This window comes from Sapajus apella, unplaced genomic scaffold, assembly GCF_009761245.1.
Source record: "Sapajus apella isolate SASKATOON/1434 unplaced genomic scaffold, GSC_monkey_1.0 scaffold34, whole genome shotgun sequence".
Lineage (NCBI taxonomy): Eukaryota > Metazoa > Chordata > Mammalia > Primates > Cebidae > Sapajus > Sapajus apella.
Window position 1 is genome coordinate 2,941,662 of NW_022436974.1, and position 20,022 is coordinate 2,961,683.

At 34.4% G+C, this 20,022-nt stretch overlaps 1 protein-coding gene and 1 long non-coding RNA gene across 2 annotated transcripts in view; one reads left to right on the forward strand and one right to left on the reverse strand.

Annotated features, from left to right (window-relative positions):
• Window positions 1-20,022, reverse strand: part of CNTN5 (contactin 5) — a 1,397,849-nt gene that overhangs the window by 1,101,076 nt on the left and 276,751 nt on the right. The window lies entirely within an intron of this gene.
• Window positions 12,941-18,238, forward strand: LOC116563299. Its single transcript, XR_004274323.1, has 3 exons — window positions 12,941-13,027; window positions 14,976-14,979; window positions 18,226-18,238. It is a non-coding gene; the product is annotated as an uncharacterized LOC116563299 (long non-coding RNA).

Sequence of the window (20,022 nt, forward strand, 5' to 3'; positions counted from 1 at the left end):
TATCGAACAAAATACTTAAAAGTGGTTAACACGGGGCCAGGCGCAGTGGCTCAGGCCTGTAATCCCAGCGCTTTGGGAGGCCTAGGCAGGTGGATCATGAGGTCAGGAGATTGAGATGACCCTAGCTAAATGGTGAAACCCCCGTCTCTACTAAAAATGCAAAAATTATCTGGGCATGATGGTATGCACCTGTAGTCCCAGCTACTTGGGAGACTGAGGCAGGAGAATCAGTTGAACCTGGGAGGTGGATGTTGCAGTGAGCTGAGATCACACCACTGCACTCCAGTCTGGTGACACAGCAAGACTCCGTCTCAAAAAAAGTAAAAAAAAGTGTAACATCGTCAATTTTATGTTATGTGTATATTACCACGATTAAATTTTTTTAGTTAAAAAAAGATTAGTTGGGCGCAGTGGCACGTGCCTGTATACCCAGCTACTCGGGAGGCTGAAGTGGGAGGATCGCTTGAGCCCAGGAGTTCTGGGCTGTAGTGCTCTATGCCTATCGGGTGTCCACACTAAGTTCGGCATCAATATGGTGACCTCCCGGGAGCGGGGGACCACTAGGCTGCCTAAGGAGGAGTGAACTGGCCCAGGCTGGAAACGAAACAGGTCAAAACTCCCTGTGCTGATCAGTAGTGGGATCGGGCCTGTGAATAGCCACTGCACTCCAGCCTGGGCAACATAGCGAGACCCCGTCTCTTAAAAAAAAAAAAAAGGATTTTAGTTTAATTTGTATCTAAAAATTAGAGAAATTCATATTAGCAATTCAAACTATGAAACAGTATATAATGTATATTGGAAATATCTATAGTGTGAGCTAATTGAAGTTATTGGGCACTATGGTATTTTATTTTCTTTACCTCATTTACATATCTCACATTTACCTTTTATTTACCTTAAGTTTATATGCCTTATGTAATTATCTGATTTTTTTTTTTGCCCACTACCTATTTTATGTGAATGCACAGTAACCTTAAAAGTTAAGTATTATTCTACATATAAGAAAACTGAAGCTTCTATTAGATAAGTAAATTCCCCAATGTCCAGAGACAACAAATGCCACATCTTGGATTTTAAACTACTTGCCCGACACTTCAATTCTTCTACTGTGTTACAAAGCTTATTATCATTTTGCTTATCTTAATGACCTGAAGTCCAGCTCTCCTCTATTATTTAAGTTACATAGTTTCCTGAAAAATTTGCTGGCTTTTGATAAAATTTCAACATTTTAAGAAATTGAATGAAATTTTAGTTTTTTCAATGCATCTTTCTCATAGTTATTCTAGACATCTCTCAAAATGAAACTCTTTCTTTTTTCTTTTTATTTATTTTGAGACAGAGTCTAACTCGTCACTTAGGCTGGAGGGCAGAGGTGCCATCTTGGCTCACTGCAACCTCCACCTCCTGGGTTCAAGCAATTCTCCTGTCTCAGCCTCCTGAGTAGCTGGGACTACAGGCAGCTGCCAACAAGCCTGGGCAATTTTTGTGTTTTAAGTAGAGATGGGTTTCATCTTGTATCAGGCTGGTCTTGAACTCCTGAGCTCAGGTGATCCACCCACCTCGGCTTCCGAAATTTCTGGAATTCCAGGCATGAGCCACTGCACTTGGCCAAGATAAAACCCTTTCAAACAAAAAACAAAACTACACACTTTTCTTCTTTAGAATGCTAAAATGGCAATTGACTATCACCAACATTGCTGTGGATTTTTAAGTTGCTCATTTATTTTACAGAAAAAAAAATTTTTTTCCAGTTACTTGAAAGACTATCTATAACAAGCCTAAAGGTAGGACATTTTTAATATAGCACATCAATGAAAAAAATGACCTAGAAATTTCATTCTTTATTTTGATAAATTTTAAGCTTCGATTTCCCGGAAACTTTTCCAAGTGACAAATTATTTTAGCTTTATTTAATTAAAGCTTCATAGATTGCCAGATTTTGCTGTTTGCAAAACTCAAGCAGATGTTAACAAGCATCTCTTTTGTTAGAATACACTAGGAATAGAGTACCTATTTTTCCCATGACATTTTAAACTTTACTGATGTATTTATGTATTCTTTTTTATCTTGTAATTCATTCAAAAAGACAAAGCCTTATTAAGGCTGTGTTCTGCTTGCTGGATTTTGCTTTTGTTTGAGGGTTATACAGTTTGCCTGCTCCTAGAGTGATGTGCTTCCTCCATTCTGAAATGTTTATGCTTGGAATTTTCTTCTAAGTCAACCACTTTGACATTATTCTGTAAAGAGGGTATTCCTAAGGGTTACTAGATAGGCATGAGGAAGTCAAGTAATATCTGAAATATCATTACCCCAGACCCGTGGGCTAAAAGATCTGTTAGTAACCTTTGCTGAGCATGACATCCTCTTTCTTTTCCACTCGGTCTGCATATTTATTTGGTTAAGTGGATACATAGTCACAACTCTAGGGAGTCAAAATTGATTTCTCAATTCTTTCTTTGGGCAAAGGGTTTGTGAACCTCACAGTGGAGGTGACCATACTTCAGGAATGAAGTTATTGATTATTTCACAGTAAGAATTGTGGCAAATTTGTTTAATCTCATTGGACATCAAGGAATTTATCATCCAAAAGCACAACACTGAAATGCATTTCAAAGCATTTCTGTGATGGTGGCTGAGCCATTTGCAAACCCAAGGTAGTGAGTATGAGTTTAAAAATTTTATTGTGAGTTAACTGCATCCAGATTTTTAAAAAATACCTTCAAAACCTGAATTATTACCAGAATAACTCTTAGATACTCTTCAGAATAGAGAGGAGGGAGAACATTTTTGCAAGGAGCTTGTTATTAGACCTGACTCATTTACTTAAAGAAACATGAACTTCTTTGTCTCCTCAAGTGAAGCAGTAAGACAAATTGATTTATTTGTGAATGATTTTAATCAGATTATTTTCCTTACACAAAGTGTACTCAGGAAATATATATCTATTTGTTTTCGATGGAAAGGTCTACAGGAGAATGAGAAGTAACTCTGTAATATAAGACTGTTTAAGGTAAAGTAGGTTTGGGAAGATCAGTCCATGTGTAGTGTTTGGTGAGGGCATTAGATTATGAGGCAGAAACAGTGAGAGAAGTCCCATGTGAAGAACGTTAGGGAACTCTGAAGACAAACTTAATTCATTTTACAAATTTCCCAGGTTCAGCTTTGCTCTATTTATTCTCCCAGATCAAAAAACAACAACAAAAAACTGTCATTTAGCTTTAAATCATTTTAAATGTCATGACTTCCCAACAACTAGCTACAGCTAGTGCTCGACTTACGACCATGGTCGGGACCGTGGACCGGTCGTAACACGATTTGGTCGTAAGTTGAGTAGGCTATATGTACAGTTGAAACGGTGCACGCGGAGATGGTAGTGCCGCCGGAAGCTGGTCCGCATTGTGGTACGCCCAGCTGGGCAACGTTTGCGCTGCCAGACACGGAGCAGTCGTGGCTAGCGATTGTGGTCATAAAGTCGAATGGTCCAAGTTACATAGGTGGTAAGTCGATCAATATCTGGTACATGAAGAAAAAGGACTTTGTGTTGAGGACTTTGTGTTATTCCATGACAACATGGAAGAAATGTCTGAAGGACAACACACAGAAGAAGGCCATGTTGAGGAGGAGGTGATTATTCAAACTGAGGGAATGGGTTCTCTTTCCGGCTCCACAAAGGTGTAGGTTTAAGGGCAAGAGCTTCCCAGTGCCATGCCGCCCTCCCATCTCTCTCCATCCAGGAGATGTAACTGTTTTTGTTTAAATTTTGCCGGCGCAGGAAGAAACTAAGTCAATCATCCCAGCTGAAGTTTTAAGGAACTCCTTTCATTGGCCAGAGGAACTTGGGAAGGTGGGAATGTCTCCCAGGATAAATCTCCCTGCTCCTTCACCCACACCAGATTTCCAGCTCTCTGGAATCCCCTCCCACATAGAGGGAGCTCTCTTTCCCCTCCTGGATGTCCCCTCTGGGGTCCCCTTCCACCCAGTGTGGAAGCTGCTTTTCCTCCCCTAAACTCCATCTCTCTCAATTCCCTTCCACTCAGTGTGGAAGCTGTCTTTCCTCTCCTGGATTCCATGTTTCTGGATTCTCTCACTCAGTGTGACAGGAGCTTTCCTTCTCTGGTTTTCCCTCTCTGGGAACCCTCCTCACTCAGTGTGAGAGCGGCTTTTCTTTCTCTCACTCAGTGTGAGAGCTACCTGTTTCTTTCTCTCTCCTTCTCCTTTCTCTCTCTCTACCTAAATAAATCACTTTCTCCAAAGGCTTTTTGAGTCCAGTATTTTACTTTATGAGTGCGCTGTGCCGTGGTCTCCTCTCCCATTCTTGAGAGAGTGACAGACCAAGAACCTGGAGACACGCCCTCTCAGGGGGCTGACGGCACCCCTGAACTCCAACAAAACCATGTGTTAGGCCCACACAAACATTATTAGATATTATTTTGTTACTAAAGGATTAACATAATCTTCAAAGTAGAAATTATGAAGGGAAAATGAAGTGATGTCCTTAACGTAAGTAGTGTCACCCTGTTATCTTTTTAGAACTTTAAATATCAACCGTAGGCATTCTCATACAATCACCAGAGAAAATGTGAAAATGTGGCTCATCCCCAGAGTGAGAATCACTAGTACTTACAAGAAATTCTCAACTACTTTAAATGTAGATTATTAGAAGGAACACAGCACCGGTGTTTTCAAACTAAAGAAAGTAGAGGTTACGGCCAGTGTTTAGTGGCATGTAATTGAACTACAGAGATAGTAGTTTGGGTCAAGATTTTCTATTTCTTTCCTCCAGTTTTAATCTCATGTCTCATTTCCTATCTTTTGTAGGTCACAAGCTAGATATAATTATGCTACCATTTAATCATTTGTTCTAATTTGCATTAAATTGGTTTGAAGATTAATGTGTCTCAAATTTGTAATACTAATTAATAATTGTACAGTGATCTATTTAAAATTATGTGTTGTAAGTTTTTATATTGCAACACTATGTGTTCAGAACATTTTCTAAATAGTGAGTTAAGTACCTTGGAAAATTTATGAGCATACCAGGTATTTCAACACATGCATATGGTATAACGACATTTTCCTAACATTTAAAAATTAACTCTCTTCTAAAATCATAAGCATCTTAATGCCTATGGGCTGTAATACGAGGTCACTTGGAGTCTAGTGAATAAATATATAAATAAACATGCACTGAGCGCATAAAACGTTATGGTTCATGTCACTGCAGAAACATTAAGAGTGATTAGTTATTTGTATAATTTTGCGTTTCATCTCCTGAGAGCTATGAAATCTCCTGAAAAATATTTATAGATTGCAGATATACGTATGTGCAATGTTGTATACCTGTTTTTTCAAGTATAAGTAATATATGCATAAGCTATATTTCAGTAAATATTAAACTTATCTGCTTGATTATAATAGCATTCATTAAAATGTGTATTTCCAACTTCACAGCTGTAAATATTTCTATTTGAAAACTACAATGAAGTCTAGTGTTCTCTTCCATTTTGAGAAACTTCTAAACACCAAAAATAACCCTTTCAATGTTTCTTTCTCATTTTTGATACATTTATCAAATATAGGATTAATAGTTATTGTTTTTTAAATCTTCATTGAGATATACTTTATATACCATTATAATATTCACCCACTTAAAGCACACAGTTCCATAATTTTCAATGTATTAAGGCTTGCAAAGTTGCCACAATCTAAATTTAGATAACTTTTAATGTTTCCAGCATGCAGAAAAGATAAATATTTAAGTGATGGATGTACCGTTTACACTGATTTGATCCTTACAGATGATATGAAGTTATTAAATTATCGCAAGTATTCTGAAAATACGTACATGTATTATGTATCAATAAAAACATAAACAGCATACCATTTATTAGTCACTTTCAATTTCTTCCTCTAAGTTAAATAATTTTTGGTACACAACTGAAAATAGTATTTTCTTATCTTTTTATTTCTATAAGGTCAGAAATGATGCCTTTCTTTCATTAATGACTTCATTAAATTGTATTTTCTTTATTTTTATCTTGATTATTTTAGCTAAATATTTGCCCATTTTGTTCATCTTTTCATTGAACCATCTTTTGCTTTCACTGATTTTCACTGTTTTTATATTTTCTGTTTCTAATTTTCAGCTATAATATTTATTTTTTCTTTCCTTCTATTTGCTTTTAACTTTGCTTACACTTCTTTTCTTATTCTTTTAAGCTTGAAGATTACTTATGTGAGATCCTTCATCTTTTTAAATATAGGAATTTAAAACTATGAATTTCTCCCTACAAACTGCTACAAATGTATCTAATAAGTTTGACATATTGTGTTTTTCTTTTCATTCATTTCAAAGTATTTTACAACTCCTACTGAAGCTTTGTGTCTTTGGCCCACGGGTTTTTTAGCAGTGCGTTATTTTCAAATATTTAATTTTTAAAATTATCTTCTCTTTTTCATTTTTAATCTAGTTATATTCTGTTTTGAGGCCATACTTTGTTTGCTTCCAATCATTTTAAATTTATTTATGATTGTCACATGGCCTAACTTATGGTCTATCCGGAAGAAAGTTTTATGCACATTAAGAAAAGTGTGCATTTTTCTGTTATTGGGTAGAATGTTCTATAAATAACTATGTAGACTAATTGCTTTATAGAAGTGTACACATCTTCTACTTTCTTGTTTATCTTCTGCCTGGAGGTTCTATACATTATTAAAATGGGGTTATATTCTCCAGCTATTTTTTGTTTATTTTTTTCTTTCAATTCTTTTGCTTTTGCTTCAGATATATTCAGACACTGTTGTTAGATGCATAAATATCATATCTTCATGATGAATTTTTTATAATGCAATGTCCATCTTTCCTCCAGTAACAATATTTGTCTTATAATTAATTCAGTCTGATATTAGTATAAGCATTCCAGTTCTCTTGATTCCATCTTAAATGCCATAACTACTATCATTTTATATTCGACCTATTTGTGTCTTCAGATCTAAAGTGTATCCCTCTTGTAAAAACTTGGATTTTTTTTTTAAATCTTTTTTTTTTTCAGTTCAGCCAAATCTCTGCTCTTTGATTGGCGTGTTTATTTTTATATTTAATGTTATTCATACTGTAGAATTTGAATCTACCATTTTACTACTTGTTTTCTATGTATTCTTATTTCTATTCTTAGATTCTTGCCTAATTTTGTGTCAAATATATACTTCTAGTATTTCTTTTTTTATTTTTTTACCATATTTTTTGAGTTACTTTAATAGTGTCTGTGCTGGGAGTTACAATTAACACCTTAATGCAATCCAATTTGAATTAATATCAACTTAATATCAATAATATTCACTCCAATATACCTTTGATACTGTTCTCCACTTTTAGTATTAGGGCCACATAAATTACATTTTTATATATTATAATGCCTTCTACACAATAACATTACAATTATTGCTTGATGTAGTTGTCTTTTTGAATAGTCAGGAAAATGAAAGCATCATTTTTTACAAGTTTACACTGTCTTTTACTATCTCTGTATAGTTATTTTTACCTGCTTTCTTTGTTTCTTCATATGTATTTGAGTTACCATCTACTGTTCTTTCAGGTCAACCTGAAGGATTCTCTTTATTATTTTTTGTGGGGCATATCTGCTGGTGATTAATTTTTTCAGTTGCTTGTTTATTTTAAACCCAGAGATAGCTTAATTCCTCTCTTATTTTTAAAAGAGAGCATAGTTGCATACAAAATTTGTGATTGAAAGTCTTTCATTTAACACATTGAAAGAAAATTACAGGCAAATATCCTGATGAACATAGATAAAAATATCCTCAACAAAATACAAGCAAACTAAATTCAACAGGATAGCAAACAAATAATACACCATAATCAAATGGGTTTATTCCAGGTATGCAAGGATGGTTCAACATGTACAAAACAATAAAGGTGATTCACCACATAAACAGAATTCAAAATAAAAAATATATAGTTACCTCGATAGATGTAAAAAGAAGCATTAGATAAAATACAGCATCTCTCATGATAAAAATTGTCAACAAACAAGGCATGAGAAGAAACATACTTCAAAATAATAAAACTATATATGACAAACCCATTGGCATGATAGTCAATGAAGGAAGAGTTGAAAACATTCCCCGTAAGAATTGAAACAAAACTGGCCGGGCGCGGTGGCTCAAGCCTGTAATCCCAGTACTTTGGGAGGCCGAGGCGGGTGGATCACGAGGTATCGAGACCATCCTGGTCTACATGGTGAAACCCCGTCTCTACTAAAAATACAAAAAATTAGCTGGGTATGGTGGCGCGTGCCTGTAATCCCAGCTACTCAGGAGGCTGAGGCAGGAGAATTGCCTGAACCCAGGAGGCGGAGGTTGCGGTGAGCCGAGATCGTGCCATTGCACTCCAGCCTGGGTAACAAGAGCGAAACTCCGTCTCAAAAAAAAAAAAAAAAAAAAAGAATTGAAACAAAACAAGGATGCCCATTTTTACCACTATGATAGAATTGGAAGTCCTAGCCAGAGCAATCAGGGAAGAAAAAGAAATAAAAGGCATCAAAATTGGAAAATAAAAAGTGAAGTTATTTGTGTTCATTGATGACATGGTCTTATTATGCTTAGAAAACCCTCAAAACTCCTCCAAAAGTCTACTAGATTTAATCAACAATGTCAGTAAAGTTGCAGGATACAAAATGAAAACACAGAAATCAGTAGCTATTCCATACACCAATAACATTGAAACTGAAAATGAAATCAAGAACTCAATTCCAGCTACAATTTCTACAAGAAAAAAAATCTAGGAATACATTTAACCAAGGTGGTGAAAGATCTCTACAGAGGGAATTACAAAACACTGCTAAAAGAAATCATAAATGACACAAACAATAGGAAATACGTCCCATGCTCATTAATTGGAAAAATCAGTATCACGATATGACCACGCTGCCCAAAGCAATCTACAGATTCAACGTTATTCCTATCAAATAACATATATCACTTTTCACAGCATTAGAAAAAACAATCCTTATATTCATATGGGACCAAAAACAAGCCAGAATAGCCAGAGCAATTGTAAGGAAAAAGGACAAAAGTGGAGACATCACATTGCCTGACTTCAAGTTGTACTACAAGGCTAATAGAAACCAAAACAGCATGATACTGGTATGAAAATAGACACACATCACTGGAACAGAATAGGTATTATAGAAATAAAACCTCATATCTAGAACTAATTGATCTTGAAAAAAATATATAGTAAAAAAGGACACCCTTATTCAACAAATGCTGCTGGCAAAAATGGAGAGCTACATGGAGAAGAATGAAACTGGACCCATGTCTCTCACCGTATTCAACAAGTAACTAAACATGGATGAAAGACTTAAATTTAAGTCTGTAAAAAATAATTCTAGAAGAAAATCCAGTAAATTCTCTTCACAACATTGGCCTAGGCAAATAATTTATGACAAAATCCTTTAAAGAAAATGCAACTAAAACAAAAAACAAAAAGCAGACATATGGGACTTAATAAAAGTAAAAAATTGCAAACAGAAAAATAAATAACCAACAGAGTAAACAGAAACCTTACAGAATAGAAAAATATATTTCTACATTATGAAACTGGACATTTTAGATAATATAACAACTATGTCATCAGAGTCTTTCATCGTTAAAGAAAACTAAATATGGCCTAAAAGGATTCTGTACTTCTATATTTAAATCCTTGGGGATAAACTGCAATTTAGCTTTAATAGTCAGACACATTTGAATACCTAATAATATGCACCTGTAACAACGGCCGAGTGTTGGCCAATCACCGTGGCCATATTTCAACCACAGCTGAATGTTCAAACTGCATTTAAATAAGGCAAAGGCCAACCTGTAACCAATCTTGCTGTTTCTGTACCTCACTTATGAATCTTGTATGTCACTTTACTTTCTGTCTATAAATTTGTTCTGACCACGAGGCATCCCAGAAGCCTCTGTGAATCTGCTGTGATTTTGGGGGCTGCCCAATTTGCAAATCATTCATTGCTAATTAAACTCCATCAAATTATTTCTGAAGTTTGTATTTTATCAGATGGTGTCAGAAGTGGGAACTGGAGTGTCTAGTCACCCTACGAGTGCTACGTGAACATACGAGGTACCCGCAGGACTCACTTGTGTTCATTAATTTCTCACAGCCACTGTGGATCACAGGTAAGCTCCCTCAGATTTCCAAGCTCCACAGATTTGTGTTTTTAGCTCAACAAGTTTATTTTAGCAAATGTCTGATCCAAACTGTGTTTGGAGTTGCAACAGAAACTGGATTGGGTCCAAGAATGGAATTGATCCAGGAATGAACTGGCTTGGATCCAGTTAGACTCCTCTTACATATGATTGGGTGAGAAAGAAACTGGTTGTGAGTAGTCATATTCCAGGGGTTATAAAATTTGTCTTTTGAAAATTCCCAGGGATTTTTATGTTTTACCCCTTTGATTTTTCTTGCATTCTGAGGTATGAAAAATCATTGGCTAAGTTAATCAAGAGAATCTAAAAGTGAAGCCAATATTTTAGGTAAAAATGAGATCCTTAGTTTCTGGAAAACTGAGTTCCTTCCGGCTTATACCCTAGGCCTGGGAGGCAGCAAAGTCTTACGGAAATGGCAAAATCTTACTAATGATAATTTACAGTGAAATATTCCAAGTGAACAACAATGCACCAAAGCACATTTAAAAAATGAGAGCTGTTGATAAAATCCCTCTTAGCTAAGAATGGATTTGGCACTACAGTATGTCAACTGCTATTCTCTGAAACAATCTGCCTTGCACTCTTTGCTGATGGCTCTGTGTGACAGGATTAGACATGAATAGGATCACTGACCATGGGGAGCTTTTTCCTCCCTAAAAGGGGAAACTTGAGAGATGATGAGACAAATGGAAAAGATCCCTTTGCTACTGAAAGCAGCTACCTGAACTTTTCAGTGTCACTGTAATGGGTGGATCTTTCCTGGCTTCCCTGATTATTTCGCCTTCCTCTCTCTTGTTTAATATCCTTGGGAGCTTGACCTTATAACCATCTGACAGTATTTTCTATTAGTCTTCACCTTCCAGGGAACAGGAATTTTAGGATTTATGTCATAGTTACCTCTAAAAATGATCTTGAGTAGTTAAAAGCCTTGGCAAGTTCAAATTTAACTATTTTAGACTCTACAGAAACTGCTCTGTGCTATAGCTCAGTAACTAAGACTTTGGCTTTTCACACTGGTGGTCTGAGTTCAATTTCCCAACTAGGAAGTAAGCCCTTTTTGGTTTGCTATCTGCATAATCTTGTCTAGTCTCTTCTCCTCCACGGACTATCTTAAATTTTCCATTCTCTGAGCACCTGGAAGGTTACCTTTGGTAAAATTCAAAAGCCAGAAATATCAGCTGTTTGGTTTGGCTAAAATCGGGTAATAAGAAATTTTAAAAGGACTTAATTAAAGAGTACTTAGGTTGAAGGTCAGTCAGCTTAATTAAAAGTGGATATTTAAGCTCTAACAGCCTTGACTCTTTGAGAAAAACAAAAGACACCAGAAACCCCTTTCTTGGCCCTGTTCTTCTAAGGGCTCCACCCTGAAACCAATGTTTGGTTCCATGTTCCTGGGAAGACAGTCAAAGCTTCAGGTACATTTGGGTATTTGATGATCCATTTAAATATTTATAAAGGGATTTCATTCAACTGTCATTTGCAGTGCATGTTTTGTGGTTATATAAAACCTTTTCCATGCAAGAGCACTGATGTTATATAAGTAGATTATTATGTCACAGTATATTTTCACCAGGTAAAGAAAGCTTTTTTTAATGGCTTTCTGAGGACAATCCTTTCACAATCTAGAGCTCAAAGATGGGATCTTCTGAGAACATCAGAGAAAGACTGTTCTTGCCATCCATACTACAGCAAAACTTTGGAGACTTGAACCTTGGGTTCATAATCTTACAACTGAGAAGGGTCCCTCCACACTCCTGCAACTGTATACCCATTGGAACCCTTAAGGTAAAACTAAACGGGAAAGTTTCTCCCAGAAGAAGATGGCATCTTTGATATGAATAGCTTTTCCCAAGATCACAGATGAAGGCTTCTACTCTCACAAGACTCTTATCTTAGAATATTTTTTGATTATGCCTCTATGAACAATAGAAATTAACAGGGGATCTATTATGTGCACTTAAAGGGTATACTTTTTTTTGTGAAGGATTTTGCATCAGCCTTATGCATGAATAAACTTATGCTTTAAAAAATAAAAGATAAAGGTCGAATGTAGGTTAGAAACTTTAGTGGTACATATACTGCCTCATAATCAGTCAAAACTCTTAACCTGCATCCTAGATTAAAGAGAACATTGCCAGGAGGTCTTCAGTCTTTTAGAAGGATATCATTTGTTAGGCCCCTTCTCCATGGTTTAGAATAAAAGAGGCAATAATTAGAAATGTCTCACTCATAGTGAGTTCTACAGCAAATTCTACTTTAACGGCTATCATTAAACAACAGACATTAAATTGTCTTGTAAAAGTTATGCTAAATAATAGAATTAGCTAAACAGAAAAGTACTTGTGCAGCTACTGACACTTATGGTTTACAGAGAAATACATCAAATGTAGATTATTAAAATTCAATTGTAAGGAATTAATGAAAATACCACTTAGTCAAGTGAGTAGACACTTCAACTACCTCATCCTTTAATCTATTTGATTTTATGTGGTTTGGCTTATGGGAATCCTGGATAAGGAGCATACTCTAAACTTTTGGTATTATCCTCTCAATAGTCATAACAATCATTTCCCTGGAGTGCTGTATTCTCTCAAAGGTTTTAAATATTTGCATACAGCCATCTCTAGAACATTAAATGATTTCTCTTCCAGTGGAATGACAGAAGGTGAAAGAAATCTGTGACCAAGAGGACACCATAACTGTGAATGCCATTCTGAGACTGGAAACCCAAAATGATGGTAACTGAGACTGGTGCTAAGGCCTTAAGTTTTGGTCACAATCTCACCTAAGTGAGAACCTGGTCAACACAGTGTATTTATTATTTCTATAAAAGAGTAGACATGTGAGGGAAAGAAAGCAATTTCATAATTATGGCAATTAGTCAAAGACACATAAATTGCTGAAAACAGCTCAAGAGAAACTACTGAATCTTGGCAAAACAGTGGTGTCTGTGATGCTCTATATAAAGAGTATCATTTCACCTCCATCCATTCTCATTAGCAGAGTAACCAAAATCAGTAGCATTGCAGACAATGAAGAAATATAGCCATGCTTACAGTTTTGTAAATAGTAGCATCCACAGAGATTGCACTGGATCTGTAGATTGCTTAAGGTAATATAAAATATATAACAATATTACTTCCTTCAATCCATGAACATGGGATATCTTTCCATTATTTTGTGGGTTCTTTTTAAAATTATTTGATCAGTGTATTACTGATTTTATTATAGAGGTCTTTCATTCCTCTGATTTAATTTATTCCTAGGTAATGTACTTTTCATACTTATTATAAATGGAATTGCTTTCTGAATTTCTTTTTCAGATTGTTTGCTGCTGGCACATAGAAATGTTAATGAGTTATGTACATTGAGTTGGTATACTGTAACTTTACTAAATTTGTTTATTGGTTCTAACAATTATTCAGTGGCATTTTTAGGTTTTTTAGGTATAAGGTCATGTCTGCAAACAAGGGCAGAAACAAGAAAGACTTTGGAACTGTTAAATATATGAAAATTAAACAGCATGCTCCTGAACAACCAATGAGTTAATTTAAAAATTAAGAATAAAGTTTTAAAGAGTCTTGGAAAAAAATGAAAACAACATTCAAAAAATCTATGCAATATAACAAAAACAGTACTATGAGGAAAATTTATAGCAGTAAATGCTTACAGTATAAAAGTAAAACAGACTTCAAATACACAGTCTAACAATCTATATCAAAAAACTAAAAACAGCAATAACATTCCAAATTCAATATTAGAAAAAAAGGAATCAGAAAGCTAAGAAGAGAAATAAATAAAATAGAAACTTAAAGAATAAAAAATATCAATGGATTAAAAAGTCGCTTTTTTTAAAGATAAAGAAAATTTACAGACCTTTAGCTAGACTAAGGAAAAAAGAGGGAAGACACAAATAAATAAAATCCAAGTTAAAAATAAGACATTATATCTAGTACCAGAAAAATGCACAATATCATTAGAGACTATCATGAACAACTATACACCAAACAATTGGAACGCCTAGGAGAAATGGATACATTTGCGAACATATACAACCTATAAATAGTAAACTATGATGAAATAGAAAACTTGAACAGACTACAATGAACAATGAGATATAAGTAGTAATAAAATTTCTTCCATCAAAGAAAAGCCCAGGACCCAGTGGCTTTACTGGTAAATTCTACCAAACATTTAAAGAAGATCTAATGCCAAATATACTCCAATTGTTCCAATACAATTCAAGAGGACTACTTCCAAACTCATTCTACAAGTTTCCCTGCTACCAGAACAAGACAAGCGAACAAGAACAACAACAACAGCAAAAAACCTGCAGTCCAATATCCCTGTCGAAGATAGATGCAAAAATTCTCAACAAAATACTATAAAACTCAATTCAGCAACATATTAAAAAGATATTCAGCAGGACCAAGTGGGATTCATCTCAGGGATGCAAGGTGGGCTTTACATATAGACATTGTGAGATAATATGAAACATCACATTAACAGAATGAAGGACAAAAATCATATAATCATTTCAATACATGCCTCAAAACCATTCGATAACATTCAACATCCCTTTATAATAAAAAAAGTCTTAACATACTGCATATAGAAGAAACATATCTCAATATAGGTCCTATATGACAAGCCCACAGTTAAATTCACATTGAATGGGGGAAATTGAAACCCTTTCCCCCAAGATTTGGAACAAGACACAGATGGTCCCTTTCATTACTTTTATTCAGCATAGTACTGGAAATCTTAGCCAGAGCAATTCAACAAGAGAACTGGAACTGAAAAACGAACTGAACATATACAACCTACAAATAGTAAAGCATGATGAAATAGAAAACTTGAACAGTCCTTTCCTTTCATTTTTTACACATAGGTGGTCTTTCCTTTAATTTCACTGGAAAAGTCTCTCTTTTTTGCATCTCCAGATTTAGTATTACTTTATCCTATCATATTTTACCTTGCAATGATTCCCTACCTTTCAAGAAACTGTTAATGTGGAAGTTTTTTTTTTTTTTTTTTAACTTTTTTTTTTTTTTTTTTTTTTTTTGAGACGGAGTTTCGCTCTTGTTACCCAGACTGGAGTGCAATGGCACGATCTCGGCTCACCGCAACCTCCTCCTCCTGGGTTCAGGCAATTCTCCTGCCTCAGCCTCCTGAGTAGCTGGGACTACAGGCACGCGCCACCATGCCCAGCTGAATTTTTGTATTTTTAGTAGAGACGGGGTTTCACCATGTTGACCAGGATGGTATGGATCTCTTGACCTCGTGATCCACCCGCCTCGGCCTCTCAAAGTGCTGGGATTACAGGTGTGAGCCACCGCGCCCGGCTTTTTTTTTAACTTTCTAAGCTTTTATAGGTGTATTCATTTTATTTTTACCTAGTCAAAGGCCTTTTCACTTCTATTAATTGAGATGACCATGAATATATATATTATTCTTTTATTTTTGTCAGAATGAAAGTGCTATCCCTATACAAATTTTAAATTACATTAGTACTGTTTCTACCAACCATTTAAATTTATGAATCTGACATTTCTGAGAGTACTTTTCTGCTCATATAAGCAAATGTACTAAAAGTGGAAGTTAACGATCAACTTTGTTATGTCAAATATTGTAACATTTGTAAAAGCAACAGTAGCATCATCCACTTTGCAAAATCACAGCATGATTCAAAATTTAAGTATTGCCATTTATTTGCATTCTTTCTTCTCACCTGTTTTCTTTTTTTTTTTTTCTTTGTATGAGTAAATCTTCAGAGCAGATGGTGGAAGATTATCAATAAAAGGCGTTGTTAGACTCAGTGTGAATCCGCTAAGCTCAGTCAACACGCATTTCTTAGCCACAGGCTCATTTATTACATTCAAAACAAATCTTTTCTGTTGTAGGAACTTTCTGGGTAGAATAGCTAAATTATTTTCTTTATGGACTAAAGAGCTAAGTATTCACTTTTCTGAGATAACCACACATTATATGATGTATAAGTTATATTATTGTATACTTTTAATGTCACATTTATGTTAATGAATCATTATTTTTTCATGTGTGTTTTAGATTCATGTCTGTAAAAAGCACATTTTTTAGAAACAAAATCAGAAATTTATTTCTAACTAAAACATAAAATAACTGGGCCAAAGGTAGTTAGAAAAGACAACTCCTATAAGAAAGAGGATGGCAAATGCTGCTTTAAACAATGTATTAGCCATTTAATAGTATGTGTATTTACTGATGTTATTCCAGTATAATAAAGATATGAGTAAACCCATTTTTGCAAAAATACCATCCTTGATAAAATATTAAGTGATCTTTGAAAACATCTTTTTAAATCTTTCATTAAGACAAATGAAGAAAGTGAGAAATAGAAATAATATGTGCAATATATTTTTCCAAATATATCCTCACCAGAAAATGCTTTAGTTTTAACAAAATAGTCTCTCACATTTTTACAGTATGATTATTTCATTTGTTAATTAAATTACAGAATCACACTTTTCATGCCTGTTATTTTTACGGTGCTCCTTAGTTATGAATTAGTTATATATTTGGACAGAGCGCTGTGCCTAGCTGTGTATACCTGTTGGTAGGCAGGGGCCTATTAATGTATTCTAAGACATCATAGAATATATTAGATGGAATACTAAGTACAGTACAGTTATGGTATAATAATAGTCATATAAAAATGATATACAATTGTCAGAGTTAGTGAATGTTAGTGAATGTTAGTGAATGTTCACCAAACCAACCTTTCACCAGTGATTACTGGAAGAAGCAGTTAAACATGGAAATTAAATATGAAATATAACATGAATCTTTGTAGCATATGAAAGATGGAGTCTGAAAGTCTTATTGGTGACATACCTTTCAATTCCATTGATAGAGAATATACTTGGTAATCACTTTGGAAATATAGTTTCATTATATCTTACATAAAATAAATTGCCAGGTGTTAGAAAAGTCATGCACTTCTTCCCTACTCGATCTTCAGCCCAAACAAAGAAATGATGCAATACCTCTTTCTGTAGTAAATGTAGAATGAAAAAAGAAACACCGCTTCTCTGTGTTATCTCCAGATAACTCTGATGAGGCTGCCCACAGAAAGTTTCTAGTAACCTTAAATCACTTTGGGGAGTACTTGTGTTTACTCAATTTTGTGAGACCTTTAAGAATTCCTGAGGGTGTGTAGCTTTCATTCTTGTCATTTTGAATACAAATTGTTACAAAACAAAGAATAATCATAATCAGCTTCTTTTGAGTTACAGACACAAGTATTTGCATTCATTTTATGCTATTTATGAAACACCTTTATGCAAGCTTCTGTATCTTCTACTTTAAAACAAGGAAAACACCAATTTCTCTGCAACTTTATGAGGGTTACATGAATTAAATAAGGTGGCAAGCACTCAGTAAGTATTCAGTATATAGGGTTCTAAATTTATTTTATTTTTAGGGGGTATAATTTTAAATATGAAGGACAATGATTGTAGAAGTATTAAAAAAAATCCAGAGTTTATTTTTAATAACTTTAGATGTAGCAGAATGTCTTTATACAATTTGGAAAAAAGAGAAATATTATCAATGTGATTATTAGAAAAGCATTTGTATTTTAAAAATGCTTAGCAGTTTAACTTCACAAAGAGACTATAATCATGCATATGAGAAAACCTTCCATGTTAAGCCAAGATGACTAGAAAAAGAGCTATCCCATTCACAGTCCTGCTAAGTGTTACAAAATTTAATGATGAGAAAACACATTCATTTCAAAGTCTAGTTCCATCAATTTATTCATAGCCATGTAAAACAGAACTCTTTTACAGTGATCAACACTTGTTGAGAAATGTCCTTGAATATTTGAGACATTTGAGACATACTCGATATTTGAACATATGAGATATATCAAGAGATAAAAGTGAGTCTGAAAGACTAAAAGCTGCTCTAGAAAAAGAGGTAGAAGCTCTACAGGGAATCAAAAAACTGTATTACTAGATAAGGAAGAATTAAAGAAAAAAAATGTTCCTATGATCATTCTGATGTTCAAAGTGTAATAGTGGTAATTTGCAGAAGACTGAATACATAAAATAAGAGAAGAATATTTCAAACATCAGAGACAATAAGAAAGGGAAAAAAAACTCCCAACATTTTAGTTGAGCATATTGGTGCCCATCCAAGTGAATAAAGTTTGCCAGTGAAGAAGTGGGAAAAGATATTAAGTAGATAACTGTTAATAGCAATGTGTACAATACTCCGATCTCCCAATAATGTGATCTTCCTTTTGAGATGACCTGAGAATGCTAAAATATACAAGATGTGTATGTACCTCATGCGTATCAACAGTGTAAAAAAATAAGAAAACTACTTTTCTAGCCAAATAGTCTACTCCTAGTCCCTCCTAATGAACATAAGTCTTATGAATATTTAAATGGCTTCAATAAGAAATAAAGATACAAAAATTAATGAACCATAAGTAATGACAAAAGAAATATCTGGTACAGTTGCAAAGAAAGGAAGATAATAGCATAATGAATCTTTATTAGTCCAGACAATATGTTAGGTGCTTTCTTATGTATTATCACATCATAGTAACTCTGAAAAACTAACTCTAAGTGTTTATCTAGATTATAGAGACAAGGAATTGAGAATCAGAAAATAAGTCTTTAAGAAAAAACTGTAGTGAACAGTGGAGCTGGGAAGGAAGTCTAAATCTGAATGTTTACATGCTACTCTTTTATGGTATCTCCATGAGGATCTGGAAAATAAATACACAGAAAACTCCCAAGTCCCAAAAAAGATGCTTCCATAATGTAGAGATTATAGATAAGTATGAGTATATTCACAAACTAGTAAAACACTGACTCAGATGTATTAGCTCTTTAAATTAGCCCCTTAAAGATATTTATTATAAGTAATTTGTCAAAATAGTAGCTCATTTTATTTAAGCAAGGGTGCTTTAATGAAATTTGTTCTGACAGAGCCTTTGAAGTGAATTTAGTTTTCATGTTAAGTGTGAGACTTGACAGGCATAGAGACACAAGTCTTCTATTCCTTTGTAGATAATGAAACTAGGGAATGACATTACACTAATCAAAAACAGAACTTCATTAAAGCTGTAGTCATCATCCATGGTGATTATAAAGTGTGATAAATGACACTCAAGCAAATTATGTATCTTGAAATTGACACACAATAACACTAAGATCAATTACATCATTGGACAGCTCAAGATGATATCAAATACTGTGATAAGGGCATAATCTAAAGATTATCATTTACAAGAGACTGAATTACTACATTCTTTTAATATCAATAGATTAACAGCATGATACAATCACATCATTTTCAAAACCAGAAAACCATTTGAACATTCTAAAAAAACTTCTTGCAGAACTGCTCACAGAGTTGACTTCTAATTGGCTAAATTTCAGTGAGTGTCCTAATTGGCTGGCTCCAGATATGCTTTAATGACAATATAATCTTGCAAAAAAAAAAAAAAAAAAAAAAAAAAAAAAAAACCCTGCTTATATATAGCAAACAATTTGCTTTCATATATTTCACAAGCTAATTACCCATAATCATTTGGCTCATTTGCTTATACACATTTTTGCTTATGCCTGGATGTCAGCAAGGAAAAATACAAAGAAAACAGATTTTTTTCTTGTTCATTTTTCCATGTAAGCATAGACATCTGCAGCACAGTACTGACAAAAACACCAAACATACCAGAGTGAAGCGGAAGATACGCTTCCTTGAGAATGTTGAACTAAACAAGAAGAGCATTGGATTCTT